This window comes from Gavialis gangeticus, unplaced genomic scaffold, assembly GCF_001723915.1.
Source record: "Gavialis gangeticus isolate Ggan-Ray unplaced genomic scaffold, GavGan_comp1, whole genome shotgun sequence".
In the NCBI taxonomy this organism is placed as follows: Eukaryota; Metazoa; Chordata; order Crocodylia; family Gavialidae; genus Gavialis; species Gavialis gangeticus.
In genome coordinates, this window is record NW_017729006.1 from 36,833,426 (window position 1) to 36,850,856 (window position 17,431).

General features: G+C 42.6%; 1 long non-coding RNA gene across 1 annotated transcript in view; it reads right to left on the reverse strand.

Annotated features, from left to right (window-relative positions):
* The window catches only part of LOC109291989, an 18,302-nt gene extending 1,364 nt beyond the window's left edge, over positions 1 to 16,938 (reverse strand). Inside the window, exons 1-2 of the long non-coding RNA XR_002096012.1 lie at positions 16,853 to 16,938; positions 9,242 to 9,244 (exon numbers count right to left, since the gene is read on the reverse strand). This is a non-coding gene — a long non-coding RNA (uncharacterized LOC109291989). The remainder of the gene's footprint in view (positions 1 to 9,241; positions 9,245 to 16,852) is intronic.
* Between the last annotated feature and the right edge of the window lie 493 nt (positions 16,939 to 17,431).

Genomic DNA, 17,431 nt, shown 5'->3' on the forward strand with positions numbered 1-17,431 from the left:
ATGCGGCCAGACAAGGAGCAGGGGCTGGGCGCGGGGGTGTGGCACACAACCAGATGCGTTGCTGTGGCAGGATGGGGTGGTTGTGGCAGTGGCTGCTTCTCCCTCCCCTGCCTCTGGGCCTCCTGGGAGGCGGGAGCATGGGGTGGTGGGTGGCAGCACTCTGTCCCAACCTGCCCATGTGTACCCTCTAGGGCCTTCCCAAGTACCCCTGGGGGTACCTATACCCCTGGTTGACAACCCCTGCTCTATACAATGAGAGGAAAAGTCTTCCCATTATCTATGCAAATCCAGTCCTCATTACATGGAAGTAAAGGGAGTTTTGCTCGTCATTGCAACAAAAAAGATTGAGCCATCATAATTTAAGGGGAATTAATATTGTTTCCTCCCTTTTTATTCACACTGCTTAATCCAGAACCAATTTCTTGTTTTTTTTTAAGAAGTGTGTAATCCAAATTATTTTTTTAGTACTTCACTAATAACACTTAGCACCTCTTCCCTTCAGAGTGTTTTGCAAAACATATTTCTGATTCAGTCCTCCCCTGGACAGCTGCAGGAATATTTCAGTTCTAGAAAAGAATAGGTAGAGTGCATCCCCATGAGCAGAAACCCCCTTAGGACAAATAGCAGTGGCACATATTTGTACTGCTGCTAGTTGTCTCTGGGTACGTCCCTGCATGTGCACTCTGGCATGCAGCAAATTGACCTGGGTGGGGTAGAAAATGTGAGCTGGCCCCAGCAGCCTTACCTGGGGTCCTGAGGGCTAGGATCTGGTTTCAGGTGGTGCACGTTGCTGCAACCACATGCACCACCCTGCTTTTTTTCTGGGGTGGGTTTTTTAGATACCAGGATTTCCTGGTATCCAATTTTGCCCCCACATTGCAAATAATTTTTAATTTTGCTGCCATACTGGAAATAAATCCTTTGAAGCTAATAAAGCTGTAGCAGTATAAACACTGAAACTGGTATGATGAACAGAATCAGACCCACTGGAAATATATGGTGAAATAAGGAGCACGGTGAACAGAATCATAAATGCCCCATGCATTTCATGGTACCTCAAAATACTTTGAGGTGCCACAAACTGCATGGTCCCACTTGTGGGGATGCACCCGGACATTTTCCACATCATCTTGTATGGAATTCCCAAAAGACAAGGACATCTTTAAACTGGAGGCAAAGGCCATAAGTACTCTACCCAGGGAAGTCTGGCTTCTCATTTCTGGTGTTACATTGGCTAAGTCCAGGTTCATTTTCCTTTTCAACAAGATGATGTAGCCTAGCTCCCTCCAAACAGAGTGAATTGTGCCTTTTAGCTCCATTCTACACATGAAGATATTGTGATGGAGAGCTATACACTAAGATAATGCCAAACCTAGGCATTGAACTCACAGTGGCTACATTTCTTTGAGAGAGCATGAGATGGGATCCTTTTAAGACTTTCTGACTTTTTATGTGTATGTACTGCAGTAGCAGGCAGAGGCACTAACCAGGGCCAATAATAACAAACTGTTCCATAGAATGTAGTCTAAACATACACCATGCAGACAAAGGAAATCATAACCTTATTATACAAGTAGTGAATTGCCTGTCAAGAGTAACAGGGGGAGGGGAAGCTTGCTAGACCTAACCCTAACTGCCCCCTGACCTGTTGCTGCCTCCCAGGAGTGGGGGGCGGGGCGGGGCGGGGCGGGGCAGAAGCTTGTCCCACTGTCCCCCTCATCTGGCATCCCATGCCACCTCCAGGGAGCAGGGCCAGGGGAGCAGTTCCATTACCTCTATTCCCACCATGATTGTGGCACTCTGCTGTGCTGCCAACGCCTCCTGTCCATAACACTCTTGGAGCACTCTGATTGGTTGTTTCAGTAACCAGAGTGCTCCAAGAGAGTGTTATGGACAGACAGATAGATGGACTAAGTCCTTTATTATATTTGAGTTTTGCCTGTGCCTGTATTCTTTGACATGCCAAAGATCCCTAAGGGAGTCTTTAAGAACGTTAGGAAGAAATCTTAAAAATTTTAAGTCTCAGTCCAGTGCCTAAAGTGAAAGACACTGGTGGTGAAGTCACTGAGAAAGACACTTCCTGCTGGTGTTTTCTTTGTATTTAGATGTTTCTAAATTGATGCAAGTTAATTGTTTTTTAAATACATTCTAAAAACACTTAGAGAGGATCTACATGTTATTAACAAAACCTCAATATAGAGGTAACCCTAATCAGAGCATCCCTCTCCCCCACAGCATAATCTGCCCCCTCCCCAGCAGAAACAGAATTGTTAAATAATGTTTGGAGTTTAGCCATTACTGTTTAGAAACTAGAATCTGTTGAATATCTGCCAGTAAACATTCTACAAAACAAAATGGCTAATTAGTAATTAAGCTTCTAGGAAAGATGTCTATCTCCAAGTAGAACATTTAGCACTTGTATCTGAAGCAGGAAGAATTCAGGACGAACCATAATTTAAACTTTGACTTTTCTATATTAAATGAATCACAATTTAATATGGCAACAGGACAACAGCTGAACAGGAGACGATAACTGGACAATAATTCAAGACAACAGGAGCAGCAGGTGACCTACACAAAGGAAGATGGACACAGCATGGAAAGAATCCTCTAAAACAGGGGTGGGCAAAATATGGCCAATGGGCCAGATTCTGCCCACCAGGCCATTCTATCTGGCATGTGGGGCCCCTAAAAAAATTAGTAAATTAATATTTTTTTGCTCCTGGCTGCCTGTCAAAGGAGAAGGGGCAGTAGGACCCAGCAGGAGCCCTCAGCAGGACTGAGCAGACCACCCCTGCCAAACCCCTAGCCATTTCACTGTTCCTACCCCTGCCCTGCTCTGGCACCATGTGGCTCCTGGCTGCATGCCAGACTGAGAAGCACAGGGCCCCGTTGGTGTGTGTGTGTGTGTGTGTGTGTGTGTGTGTGTGTGTGTGTGTACACACACACTACACAAATGCATGTAAATCAGGACAAAAATATTTTTTTAAACCAAGTTAATAAGTGCTGTAGATGTTTGCTTTTTAGAATATAATTTGGTATTTTTCTGGTTCTGAGATGGCAAAATCCCTTGCTTAAAGGAGTACTTCTGGGGGAAGGGGAAGGATTTCTGGTGGCAAAAATCAGGGGTTAGGGGGCAGGACATCTGGTCACAAGATGGTGACTGGGGGGGCGGGGCAGCTGGCAAGGGGCAGGGCTATCCATGAGGCCCTCAACACCTTGATGAAACTCAGTAAGCAGCCCTCCATCCTAAATAATTGCCCACCCCTGCTCTAAAAGATACATTGGAAGAGCAGTCAGAAGCTGGAGAGGACGGTTATGGTAGGCAAGAAAAAACAAGATTTCAAGAGGAGCACAGCTATGTCAAAGGCAGTTGGATGGATGAGGATGGATTACTTGTTCTGGGATATGGCCCAGAAGTAGTAAGTATAAACTTGGGGAAAGTGGATTAGAGAGCATCTAGGATGGAACTTGAGAAAAACTTCAGACAGCAATTGTACATGGTATATTCAGTGAACTTAGTGAGGAAACAAAGGAGGGAGATGGGCTAGTTTTGAGAAGCAGGTAAGATTTTAAGAGAAGAGATACCAAGTCATGCTTGTTTTATCAGGGAAAAGGATGAGATTAAAAAGTTAAACAGAAAAGTATGGGATACGGTTTGAGATGGGGTCACTGTGGCAAGAGGAGGTATCATAGGAATAGGGCAGACAATAAATATCTGTACCAGGAACAAAAAAGGGAAGGAGATATATGATGGGAGGAGGGATGGGAAGGTCAAGCTAAAGGGAGAGGAAATGTCATTTTGTGTTTTAGTAATTACCTTTGAAAAAAGCAGCAAGTTCCTATTTAGAGATAGAAGGGGAGTCAAAGGTGGGCAAAAAGGTGGATACAATTTATTTAAGTCAGGAAGTAGAGTTCTTTAGCTATGAAGATGACAAAGTTGAAGGAGGAAAGAGTAAATTTTTAGGGGCAGAAGTCATGGTAATGGGATCTTTATAAGAGAAGTTCTGAGGCCAAGATCAAGAACAGAGAAAGCAGATATAGTTAGCTAAGGTTGGGCCTTGGCAGGGAAGACCTTGTGATAGGATCCATTTGCCTGTACGTTTAGCAAGCAAGATCTTGTGATATTTCATATGATGTCTTGAGAACATTGTTTTCCTGATTGTTGACCAGGCTTGTAGATTATATAAACGGTACAGAGATTCTATTTTAGGTATCTCATGGCTTCTATTACCGTGCAATCTTTCTTGATTCTCACAACTCCTCAATGAAGTAGGGAAGTGCAATTTACAGATGGAGAACTGAAACACTGAGAAACTAACCAACTTGCCAAGCCAGCAGTCTGTGGCAGAACACAGGTAGCCAAAGTCTGGAGCTGAAGCTGCAACCACTGGAACAGCATTGCTGTATCACAACGATCTGCGCTAAACCCAGCAAACTCTGGCAATATTTGCTACTGGTTAAAAAAAAAACAGAAGCAGGGCATATATGATGAATCAAAATAAGTTATTACTTCAGTATTGATTCTTAGTACCTTGATTTTAGAACCCCCAAGTTAGTGGGGGACAGTCAGCTCATCATACTGCATTTGTACCAGCTGATGCAGCTCCTAAAAACTCTAGCCTAAATAAGAAGCCATCAATGCCCCATTTTCATGCAAAACTTATCACCATTATGTGCAAGTGCAACAGGACCTGAAGTAATCATGCTGTAGACCACATTAAGGCATTTGTGTATGAAGTGACTGTTACACCCATTGCCCTGAAGTATCAGGTCATACAGTGTCTATCAATCTAGATCTAGATGACACTCTCTCTCTCTCTATGCCTCCCACGCTCTCTGCCTCGTATCAATTTAGTGGGAGTATAATTTCAGCTAGACATTCTGTCATGCCTTTCACTATTTTTTGATGACTACTTCTTACAAACAGGCAGGAAGTTTGAAATAATAGTGTCTGTGACAGAAATCTGGTACCTAAAGAATGCACTGAAGGGATAAAACTTGCTATTCTACATAGTTGGTAGAAAAAGAAAGAATGATTTTTGTTATACATTCCAAAAATGTTAATATTGTTTGAAGTATTTGGAGTGGACCTACCTTTGTCTTTTTTACTTTTGTTTGTGCAATATTTCTGTCACTCCCCCCCCCGCCCAGTATTGCATTAAAAACATCAGAAAGATATGTTTGTTGGTTGAAAACTAAGGTCTTGGCTAGCAGAGTTTAACAGAAACTTGAATAAAGCTTAAAATATTTTTTTTTTTAAAAAAAATTTGACATCACTAAAAATACATTGATTTCTCAAGGAATAGAAGATGGAGTATGGTTCTTATGTCATACACACTATTAATCAGAAATAGCTCCAGTGAAGTCAGTGAATTCATACTGGCATAGAATTGCTGAAAATGACATCAGAGTCAGGACTTGTGATTTAGTTTCTTATAAAGGATTTTTTAACTAAGCATTTCATCCTTCTCCCATTGAAGCCAGAACAAAACTTTCTTTGACATCAACTGGAAGATAATCAGGCTTTATAGTTGATGAAAGCTGCAGTCCATTTGGCTTGGGGATATTTCAGAACCCATAGAATTTATCTAATAAACCCATGCTTCATGAGTGTGGAGTCTTTTTATCAACCTTATGCCTTAACTTGCTCAGAATCTTCATGCACCTTTTGACTGATAAATATATGTCCTGTTGTTACATGTTTATGGAATAACAACTTTCTATATTTACCTGAATCTCAAGAGCACTAGAGGAATGTGGGTGTGTTCATCGCAAGCATGATCTATCTATCATCTTTCAGGCTTAAAGTATTCCATAGATCTGTACACAGGAACCACACACAGCTAGCTAGCATGGTGACTGTAAATGTTGCATGTCAGCTGCACTGAATTGAAATACAACCCATACATGCCTAGATTGTAGATTTGGGGGGCTGGGCGGTGAAAATAGGGATCATTAGCAGAACCTTAGCCTTAACATCTACTCATAAGTACTACCCAGGGGATCTTAAAACTTTTGTCTAGGCAGCTGCTGATATGGGAAGAAAGAAGTTTGTAGACCAAAAATACCACCTGGCCCCAGAATTCTGGCAGAAAACGTGAGACCTGGTGTCCATTTACCTAGGGAAAGCCCTTTACAGACCCTGTACAATTTCTATCACCCCACCTCAGGCATGTCCTTTCATTAAACAGAATCTAGAAGTAGATAAATCCTAGTAGGTCATCTCATTAATCCCGCCACTAATGCAGGATTTCCCCCTACAGTCTGCCTGAACATTTTTTTCTTCTCGAGTTTAGTTCTAAATGATTCCAAGCAAAAGGACATACTTCCCCTTGGGCGATAAGTCTACAATTTAATGATCCTTCCCATTAGGGAAATTTTCCAAGCACTTCTGGAACTTCTTTGTGCATGCGTGTATGTGCGTGTGTTCCTTTTCAATAGAACCAAGATGGTTGTTGTTATTTTAAATGATACAAATAACTCGCAGTAATTGAAGTACTTAAATTATGAGAGACAGATTTGGTTTATTCATTTGGTCCTTACATTGCCCAAAGGGCTCTTATTTTAGCCACCCAGCTTCCTTGATCTTAATATTTCTTTCACTTAACCAACTTGATATTATATATATTTTTCATCTGGTACGAAATTAGACAGACCAGAAGTGATACCTTTTGCCAATTCATCTTCACTTACACTTTCTTCATTCAGCCTGTCAGACACTACTGGGGAACGGAGACAAAGCTAGAGCATGACAAATAGGCCTTGTGATTGTTTTCAACACGCCACAAAAAAGTAGGACAAAATATCTTAATGTTTTCCTCTCTCCCTTCATCCTTCATTCAGCAGAGATTTGCTGTCATTTATAAAGGTCACTGGCCTATGAAGCATCAGAGAAAGTGAAAAACTTTTTCTGTTCCTCCATGTATGCATTTAAGTAGCACTGGTAATGCAATGTCTGTAAAACTAAGGTTGCAACTACAGCTTGTCAAGATCACTTTAGTGGAGAGGATTTCAGCAAACTATCTTCAGTCTAATTACATCTGTCCAGACAGAGCTTTCCCTGTAAGCCAAACAAAACAGCAGATTAATATAAAACATGCTCAAAACTAGTTATAACCCTGGCAGTTTATTCAAAAGCTTTTGGAAGATTTTTAAACGTATTAAATTTGCCCAGTGCAGTCAGACCCACCAACAGCCAAGGGAATCACTGATCTGGCACAGAAGTTCAACTCCCTGATCTAACCTAAATTGTCTAAGTTTGAGTGCACATCGATCCAGGTCTATCTTAGACTGGGTTCTGCCATTTTTAAACCACTCTATGGGCATTTTTACACATGCTCTGAGAGTGTGTGTGTATGGGGGTGCTTTGATTAGAGTGGCTCTGAGAGCCATTCTAATTCAAGCACCCAGAGTGTGTCACATATCAGCACCCCTGCACATCAAAATAGTGGTGGGGGTGCTTAATTTAAAGCTCATTGAGTGAGCTTTAGACAAAGTGCCTGTTTGCCATTTTGAAGTGCGAGGACACTAATACATGAGATATGGAGGTTGCCTGGAGCATGGTAATTACCACGCTCTAGCTGACTCTATTAATTGAGTCTGCTCTGGCACGCTACAATTACAGCGAGCCAGAGCAGCCTCTAGGCTATTATACAGGCACCTTAGGTGTGACAAACTACTGTACTGTTAGGCATTTAGACTGGCTTTCAAGCACTTATGCCAGTAAAAGTGTAATGTCTCTATCTGGCCACTTAAATCTCACTTTAGCAGCACAAAAGTATTGTACTGGCATTCTAGAAGTAGAGTTGATTGAAAAATACTGTTTGACCTGTTGTCATGGAAAAAAAAAATCAGATAATTTTGATAAAATCAAGTTTTACATGAATGATGTGGGAAATTGTGAATTGAATATTTGAAAACTAAAACATTTTTATTTTGAAAGCCACCAAGGTAACTCAAAAGGGGTGCCTATAGACATGCTCTATAGTGTTCTAATTTGACTGCATCGGAGCAGATTAATTGAGTCTGCCGGATAATTCTAATTAGAATGCTCCAGCGTGCCTTATCATCATGTGTATTAAGCATTCAATATTTCAAAATGACCATGGGGGCACTTTAACTAAAACTCATCAACTGATGTGTTAAAGTGCCACATCAGCATTTTGAAATGCTGGATGCTTAATACATATGACAGCAAGGCATTTTAATTAATGATGAGTAGATGGTTTGGGACCTATAAAAAATGTAGAATACTACAACTGACCACCTAATTCTTGCAAATTAAACTTGTTTCCTTTATTAGATTCTCTGAGTTTCCAAAAAAAAAAAAAAAAAAAGAATCACAAAAAGAAAGCACAAAGCCTTCCTTTATCCTGAATTTGTCTAGCTTCAATATATAGCCATTGGCTCTTGTCATATCTCTACTAGCCTGAAGAGCTCCCTTTTCTCAAATTTTCTATTCACTCTGTATCTATGTCTAGACCATGCTGATGTCACCCTTAACCTTTTCATGCAACCTTTAGCCATTTATAGCAACAGACAAAATAGACTGTAGTCTAGAAAAGCTTATGCCTCTTGGAACTAGTTATTCTTTTCCCTGCCTCCTGCCTACCTTTTTTTTTTTTAAATTATGTTGAACACAAATTTGCTCCTGAAGTGGCCCTTATAAACCAAGTTTTTCAGATGACTGGCTCTGTGGATGCCAGGAAGAGAAGTCAACATGATATACCTTGGCTTTAGCAAGGCTTTTGGTATGGTCTCCCACAATGTTCTTGCAAGCAAGCTAAGGAAGCATGGGCTGAATTAATGGGCTGTAAGGTGGGTAGAAAACTGGCTGGATCTTCAGGATCAGAGGATAGTAGTCAATAGCTTGATGTCTAGTTGGCAGCCAGTGTAAAATGGAGTGCCCCGGTGGCTGGTCTTTTTCAATATTTTCAATCACCTGGAAGATGGGATGGAGTGCACCCTTAGCAAGTTCATGGATGACACCAAGCTGGGGGACAATAGTAGATACGATGGAGGGTAGGGCTAGGATTCGGACAGACCTTGGCAAATTGGAGGACTGCACCAAAAGAAACCACGAGAAGTATCGTTTTAGACAGGCTTACTAACCTAATGAGGAGGGCTTTAAAACTAGGTTTGCTGAGGGATGGAGACCAAAGCCCTGAGGTAATCAGGGAAGTGGGACACCTGGAGGAAGTGCAAGCAGGAGGGGGCAACAGGGGAGGTGCTCTCATACTTCCTGAGAAATCAGGGTAATCGACTAGTTACTTAACATGCCTGTACACAAATGTACAGAGCCTGGGAAACAAGCAGGAAGAATTGGAAATCCTTGCACAGTCACAGAAGTATGACATGATTGAGATAACAGAGACCCGGTGGGATAGCTCACATGACTACTGAACTGGGTACAAACTGTTCAGGAACGACAGAGGGAGAGGGGGAGGAGGAGTTGCACTGTAAAAGTGCCATATGATTGCTCAGAATTCCAGTATGAAACTGGAGATAGCCCTGTTGAGAGTCTCTGGGTTAGGGTCAGAGGAGAGAGGAACAAGGGTGATGTCATGGTGGGTGTCTGCTATAGACCACCAGACCAGACAGAAGTGGTAGATGAGACTTTCTTCAAACAGCTTAACGGAAGCTTCCCAATCACAAGCTCCGGTTCTCATGTGGGACTTAAATCACCCTGATGTCTGCTGGAAGGACAAAACAACAATGCTCAGGCAATCCAGGAATTTTTTGGAGAGTGCTGGGGACAACTTCATTGTGCATGTGCTGGAGCAGCCAACTAGGGGCCATGCTCTTCTTGACCTGATGCTCACAAACAGGGAAAAATTGGTGGGGAATGTAGTAGTGGGTGGCAACTTGAACTGCAGTGACCACAAGATGATTGAGTTTGGGATCTTGAGGAAAGAAAGGATGGAAAGCAGCACAGTAAGGACCATGGATTTCAGAAAAAGCAGACTTCATTTCACTCAGGGAGCTCATGGGTAGGATCCTCTGAGAAGCCAATCTGAGGGGCAAAGAAGTCCAAGAGAGCTGGCTATACATTGAGGAAGTCTTACTGAAAGTGCAGGAACAAACCATCCCAATGCACAGGAAGTCTAGTAAGTGGGGGAAGACCCGGTTGGCTTAGCAGGGAACTCTTCAGTAATCTAAATCAGAAAAAGGAAGCTTATAAAAAGTGGAAATTTGGACAAATTAATAGGAAGGAGTATAAGAGTATTGCTCGGGCATGCAGCGATGAAGTCAGGAAGGCCAAAGTGCAATTGGACTTTCAGCTAGCAAGAGTAATGAAGGGTAACAACAATGGTTTCTACAAGTATGTCAGTAGCAAAAGGAGGATCAGAGACAGTGTGGGTCCTTTACTGAATGGAGGGGGCAACCTTGTGACAGAGGATGCAGAAAAGGCTGAAGTGCTCAATGCCTTCTTCATCTCAGTCTTCACAGGCAAGGTCAGCTCCCACACTACTGCACTGGGCAGCACATATTGGGAAGGATGTAAACAGCTAACAGTGGTGAAAGAAGAGGTTAGGGACTACTTAGAAAACCCGGATGTATACAAGTCCGTAGGGCTGGACAAGGGACACTCAAGGATGCTGAGACAGTTGGCTGATGAGATTGTGGAGCCACTGGCCATCAACTTTGAAAACTCATGGTGGTCAGGAGAGGTCCTGGATGACTGGTATAGGGCAAACATAGTGCCCATATTTAAGAAAGGGAAAAAGAAGGATCCAGCAAACTACAGACCAGCCAGCCTCACCTCAGTCCCAGGAAAAATAATGGAGCAGCTCCTCAAGGAATTCATATCCAAGCACTTGAAGGTGAAGCAGGTGATCAGGAACAGCCAGCATGAATTCACCAAGGGCAAGTTATGCCTGACCATCCTGATTGCCTTCTATGATGAGGTGACTGGCTCTTTGGATGTGGGAAGATGAGTGGATATGATATACCTTGATTTTAGCAATTTTTTTTCTTTTATTTCCACAAAAATCTTGTTGGTCTAATAAAAAAATATCATTTCTATCATAAGTCCTGATTGATTTTAGCAAGGCTTTTGATACGGTCTCCCACAACATTCTCACAGTCAATGTAAGGAAGTGGGTGAGTAGACTGTAAGGTGGATAGAAAACTGCCTGGAGCATTGGGCTTAGAGGGCAGTAATCAATGGCTCAATGTCTAGTTGGCAGCCAGTATCAAGTGAAGTGCCCCAGGGGTCTGACCCGGGGCCACTCTTATTCAGTGTCTTCATCAGCAAGCAACCTGAAAGATGGCATAGAGTGCACCCTTGGCAAGTCTGCGGATGACACCAAGCTGGGGGGAGTAGTAGATACACTGGAGGGTAGGGCTAGGATTCAGAGTGACCTAGACAAATTGGAGGATTGGGCCAAAAGGAATCTCCTGAGGTTCAACAAGGACAAGTGCAAAGTCCTGCACTTACGATGGAACAATCCCATGCACCAGTACAGGCTGGGGGCTGACTGGCTGAACAGCAGCTCTACAAAAAAGGACCTGAGGGTTACAGTGGACAGCAAACTGAATGTGAGCCAACGGTGTGCCCTTGTTGCCAAGAGGGCTAATGGCATACTGGGTTGTCAGTAGGAGTGTTGCCAGCAGGTCAAAGGAAGGGGTTATTCTCTTCTATTCAGCACTAGTGAGGTTACATTTGGAGTACTGTGTTCAGTTTCGGGCCCCCCACTACAGGAAGGAGGTGGACAAATTGGAGACAGTCCAGCAGAGGGCAACAAAAACAGGCAGGGGACTGGGCCACATGACTTCTAAGGAAAGACTGAGGGAACTGGGCTTATTTAATCTAGAGAAGAGGAGACTGAGAGGAGATTTAAGAGCAGATTTTATCTACCTGAAGGAAGGATCAAAAGAGGATAGAGCTATACTGTTCTTAGTAGTGGCGGATGACAGATGAAAGAGCAATGGTCTCAAGTTGTCACAAGGGAAGTGTAGATTAGATATTAGGAAGATTTTTCTCAGTAGGAGGGCAGTAAAACACTGGAACAGGTGACCCAGAGAAGTGGTAGAATCTCCATCCTTGAAGGTTTTTATGACCCAAGTAGACAAAGCCTTGGCTGGGGTGATCTAGCTGGGGATGATGTTCCTTTGAGTAGGGGGTTGGACTACATGACCTCCTGAGGTCCCTTCCAACCCTAATTTTCTACGATTCTGGGCATGTCTATGTGTGCAATTAATATGACTGAATACTATTGGGAAGCCATTTCAATATTTACTCATCCCAAAGTTTTCACAAAATATGTATTTTATCTATTTAGATACCCAAGGTATTATCATAACTGACATTTGAATATCACTCATTTGAAACCAAACAATATATCACACAACCAATTATACAACATACTTAGCAACCAGACAGATTAACAAGGGCTGAGACTATTTACCTGAACTATATTTCTTTAGAAAACTATGAAATTTTTTGCCAATGGAATATTTCTCTTTCATCAGCTTTACTCCTGATTCTCTCTTCTATGAATGTGATCAGAATCAGACTTGGTACCTAAGTAAATTTATCAATAAATTCTTACTATGTTTTTATGTACTTCTTTGGAAGATAAAACTAGAGAGAATCCACACTGTCTGTCTCTGTTTCACCTCAAAAATGTAGAAAATTAGCACAAGTTAGAACAGAAGAGGAATATTCATCATATTTTTAAAATGACCCCCATCAGGCAGGACATTTGCATGTATGTAGAATACCTGCTGAGTTTGTTCATAGAATCATAGTTGATATGTTTTGGGTATGTGGCAAGAAACAGTGAACTGCTTTAGCCAGTTTCAGGAAATATGAAATGGTGGGTCACTCTCAAAGAACGTCATCAATAAAGTTATATTTATGTCACTTAATTTCTTTTTGCACAAACAAGTAAAAATACAGTGGGGAAGGAAGATGAATGGTTGGAGGCTCCCTCAAAGAAACCATTGAGGAACATTTCTTTTTTTTCCCCATGTTGTGTGAGAAATGACCCCCCCACCACCAAAAAAAGAAGAAATTATTTCTAATATGGGCATTTCTCTCCCAGCCCCCCACCAGTTTCATTCAGACTGAACTAAACTCAGCATTTTTATGGCAAGGGGAAAAAAAAGGGATAGATGGAGAAAATATAACAAAAATACTGAAGTAGCTTAGAAAGTATAGGTACCAAAATATTTGCTTTCATACCAAATAAATGCTTGATTTTTTAAAAACAAAAAACTCAGAGGCAGCTCTGTATGTAGGACTGGACGGAGCATATTATGGCAAATTTGTCAGCCAGTGAAGCTATGCCCAGGGCACTATGCAGAAGTATCAAACTTGCAGATATTTACAGGGTGAGACAAAAGGATACATCTACACTGCACAATGCAGAGCAGTACACTGACCTAGCCCTAAATAAGTTAGCTTGCATACCAGAAGCAGTAAAACTAAGTTAGCACAAAGCACTTCTGGAAAGGATATACTATCTTGGGTACAGCTCCACACTATGCAGCTGTAACATTTTTATTACCCAAGCTAACTTGGGTGGCTCTGCAATTTGTTGTACATTTATTTAATGGGGTTGTTAGGCAATCCAGAAATAGTGGACTGGATCCTTCAGAAAAAAAAGCGATGCCCATTTACACCCCAGAATACCTGTTATTGACAGCCCTGATGAATTGTTTAAAAACAGCATAAGATATTTTTGGACAGGATTGACTCTCAGAGCTGTCTTTTTGAAATGTTCCTAGTCTTTCCCCCGCCTTCCAATACATGGGGCATAAGCCCTACTTGGAAATGGAAATTTTAGCTATCAAAACAGTCGACTTTTTGGTTCATCACAATTTCATAGGTACAGAGATCCTTAAACAAAGTGGCACCCATCAACACACAACTAGAATAGATATAATACAGGTCACCCAGGATATATCATGGGCCATCTTCATCCCTGCATAGAGGGGCTACCTACTTTCATATATAGTGAGGAAAAAAAATCATGGTTGTATTCCAGAGGCTTTACTTTTGGAAGCTGTCATTTACATACAGCAGGTCCTTGGGCTCATAGGAAAACAGAGAAACAAACATAGAAAATGGAAAGCACTGATATTGATCCTCCTCAGAGCCAAACAAGGGTGAGGCCACTGAATGGAAGAACTTCATGATAGGCTAGATGCTCACAGTGGAACAGTAGGGGCATCTGCACAAGACATTTATTGTGGAGCTGACTAATTAGTTCCACAGTAAAAGTTGCAGCATCTACACATGTGCCCCTATTAGGAGAAATACTACCCTGCTGTGGAGTTTTTTTGTGCACAGCAGTGCATGTGTAGATGCTGACCTGGCTGGCTGGGGCATGCCAGTGCTTCAGTGCAGTATCTGCTTGCCACGTAGCCCACACTGAAGCACCCTTGTTTCCCAGAGAGCCTCTGCGCAGCACATTGAGCCCAGTCAGAGCATCCCTGGGCTGGCAGGCTGACCTGGAGGGCCTCCTGTCAGCCAGGGCTGCTCTGACTGGGCTCCACGTGCTGCACATGAATAAACTCTGCAGCTTATTGGTCTAGAGTTAACTGCTCCTAGGAGTGCCAGTTGAACATATGGCTGGGAACAATTAACTCCACAGCAATCAACTCCAGAATTTATTCATCTGCACTAATTGCACATGTAGATGCACTCTAGGAGAAGAAAACAAATACTATCTCATGCTCCTTTGTGGAGTTCAGTGGGGTAAAACACTTTTATACAGTGAGTCTTATGTTAGGGGTATTCCCAAATGGACAAGGAACCTACTTTGCCAGTTGGCTTAGCTCTCTTAATTGATTCTTGAGTGTTAAGTGAAATGAGCATTAAGTGAAATAGAAAGTATTTGATGACTCAAGATGGTGACTGCAATTTTTTTAATGACCCAAGATGGTGACTGTGAGCATTATAATGAAACTTGCTGAGTTCTAAGTGAAATCATATATCAATTTAAAATGAGTGTTAAATGGGGGTTGCCTGTATGGAGTAGAAACAGGGAGCTGTCCTGTTTTTATGGCACTATGAATACACCAAATATCTATTCCATCCTCAGGAAAGCACTCAGACCTACAGTCAGAGTCCAGGTTCTCATCTCAGGAGTTGCCTTTAATTAAAAAGAAAAAAAAAACTCAACAAACATCCTCTGCCTAAAATTCATCACTGAGCTCCATCTAGTATATTCCCTTCAGAGACTTCCCCAACATTATTTTGTTTACGCCAACAAGACATTTCCACTTTCTCCATTTTCACAACTCCTTTTGAGTTGGAGGTAAATGGATTCATGTGGCAGCATGACACAGAGAGAATTATCCTGAAAAATAATACAGGGTTTGATCATCTCAGCCCGAGGTGAGTTACTAAAAGAGCCATGTATTTTTGGACATATAACAGGCACGAAGTAGTAAAAATGGCACAGCACACAGGAAGACTGAGCATCTACAGCTGATACTCCTTCTACAGTGAAATATTAACCTAACTCTAGCCTTAATCCTGGAAACATGTATATACATCCTTAACACGAAGATTAAATTTAAAGTCTACTCACATGCACAATTGTTCGCAGGATCAAGGACTTTATGGGAGATTTTTTTATATCCATAATACAGGGTAGGGATAGAATTTATTATTGGAATAGATTTTTTCCCCTGTGCTCATGTGGTAAACTCTAACCATCTTTCAGAGCACACTGTAAGGTCTACCCTTGCCTTTGATGGTTCTGAAATTTCTAATGTATTAAAACTTGACCTTACTACGATAAACTGACATTGTTTCAATATAGACATTTTAGTTTCAAATTTTAACAAGAGGCAATTTTCTGAACAGAAAAATAGCTTGGCAAAATTTAAAAACAACAACAGTTATGTAGGTAGAGCATGTTATTTAAGCTGCGTTGACATTTCTGCACCTCACCTGAATTTATCTCGAGGAGACTAGCAACAAACTAAGAGTCTGAGTACACTTGACATACGTCATCATTCATAGTAATGTAGGAAAAGATAAAGCCTGGGATAATTTAAGGCAATTTAAACCAGTGATGCTTGAGATTATCTGAAGCTCTTCTTAACTTGCCCAGCAGTAGCTGAATGAGACAGTAGGTGTAATGCAATGCCCACATTTTTAACCAAAAAAGTGCTCATCTTCCTTGGTATTTTTCTTAAAAACTCCCATCACAGCAGTACACCTCTGCAAATGGTAGCAACAGTGGGAAAGTTAGTATAAACTGGTCACTAGTATTTTTACTGCTGGCTTACACCTGTCTGGAACCTGCTGTTATGGTTCAGTGGTAGAATCCTTATTGGTCAGGCAGGATACCTGGGTTCGGTTCCCAGATGCATATATAACTGCAGCCATTGAGGCCCTGAGCATCTGAACTTGGTTTGGCCTTAGTATATTGTCTCAGGATGCAGACAGAAGTGCAGCTCCCCATTGCAACTGAGAATGCTTTGCAGGAAGTGCTGAGTTACAATGATCCCCCAGACCAAAAAGAAGTTCACTGTTGGTTGCGGGAGGAGGGGAATCTAGCCGCTGGCTGTCGCTTACAACTACAGGCTTTCCCTAGTAATGGCCCTTCCTCTCTGCGAGGCTGCAAAGTTTCAGAATGGAAGGGGGCGAAGGGAGGAGAGGGAGCTTGTTCTAGAGGTTCCTCAGTCAGCCATGGAGGGTGGGATGAGTTAAATGGAGCCCCCCCACCTTAGGGGGACTCCAATACACCAGGCCTACCCTCCAGCAGAGGCTGAAAGCCCCCAGACCAAATTCCATTCATGCCCTTTCCCCCCTCCCATTCTGAAAACAGCTCAAGCCTGGCAGGCAGCGCAGAAAGAAGTTACAGAAGACAGTATGGTTTGAAACATCTGACCCCACATGCAATAAGAGTTCAGATTTTCACTTGGTTGGGCATTTTTGAAGCTATCTGCAGCCATGCACTTGTCTGGTTGTGGCTATAGAACACTTTGTGGCCAGATAGGGTGAAAATTGTCACTTCTCTCTGCACCCTCAATGGCTTACAGTGGGGATGGAAGGTTTGGACAGGCTCCACTCCTCCATACTTCTGCATAGGCATATGCATACACCTTGAAGATCAAGGTGGCCTCCAGGGCTGTCCCTAAGGGGTGGGGGGAAAATCAGGGTGACTGCCCCGAGCTTTGGGGAGCCCTGCAGACAGCACTGTACAGACTTTGCTGTGGCTGCTGCACACTGCTAGCTCCACGTTCCAGCCACTTGCCACCCTCCCTCTCCCTGCTCCAACCTCTGGCCGCTCACCCACCCCCGCCGCTCCAGCCGCTCGCTGCCCCCCAGCCCCACACAGGCTGATAGGTTCCAGGCCCCGCACACCCCTAGGGATGGCTCTGGTGACCTGTCACACATACACCATGATCCAGAAGGATTGAGGGTTGCCTACTCCTCTACCTGACTTAGACCTGTTGTACA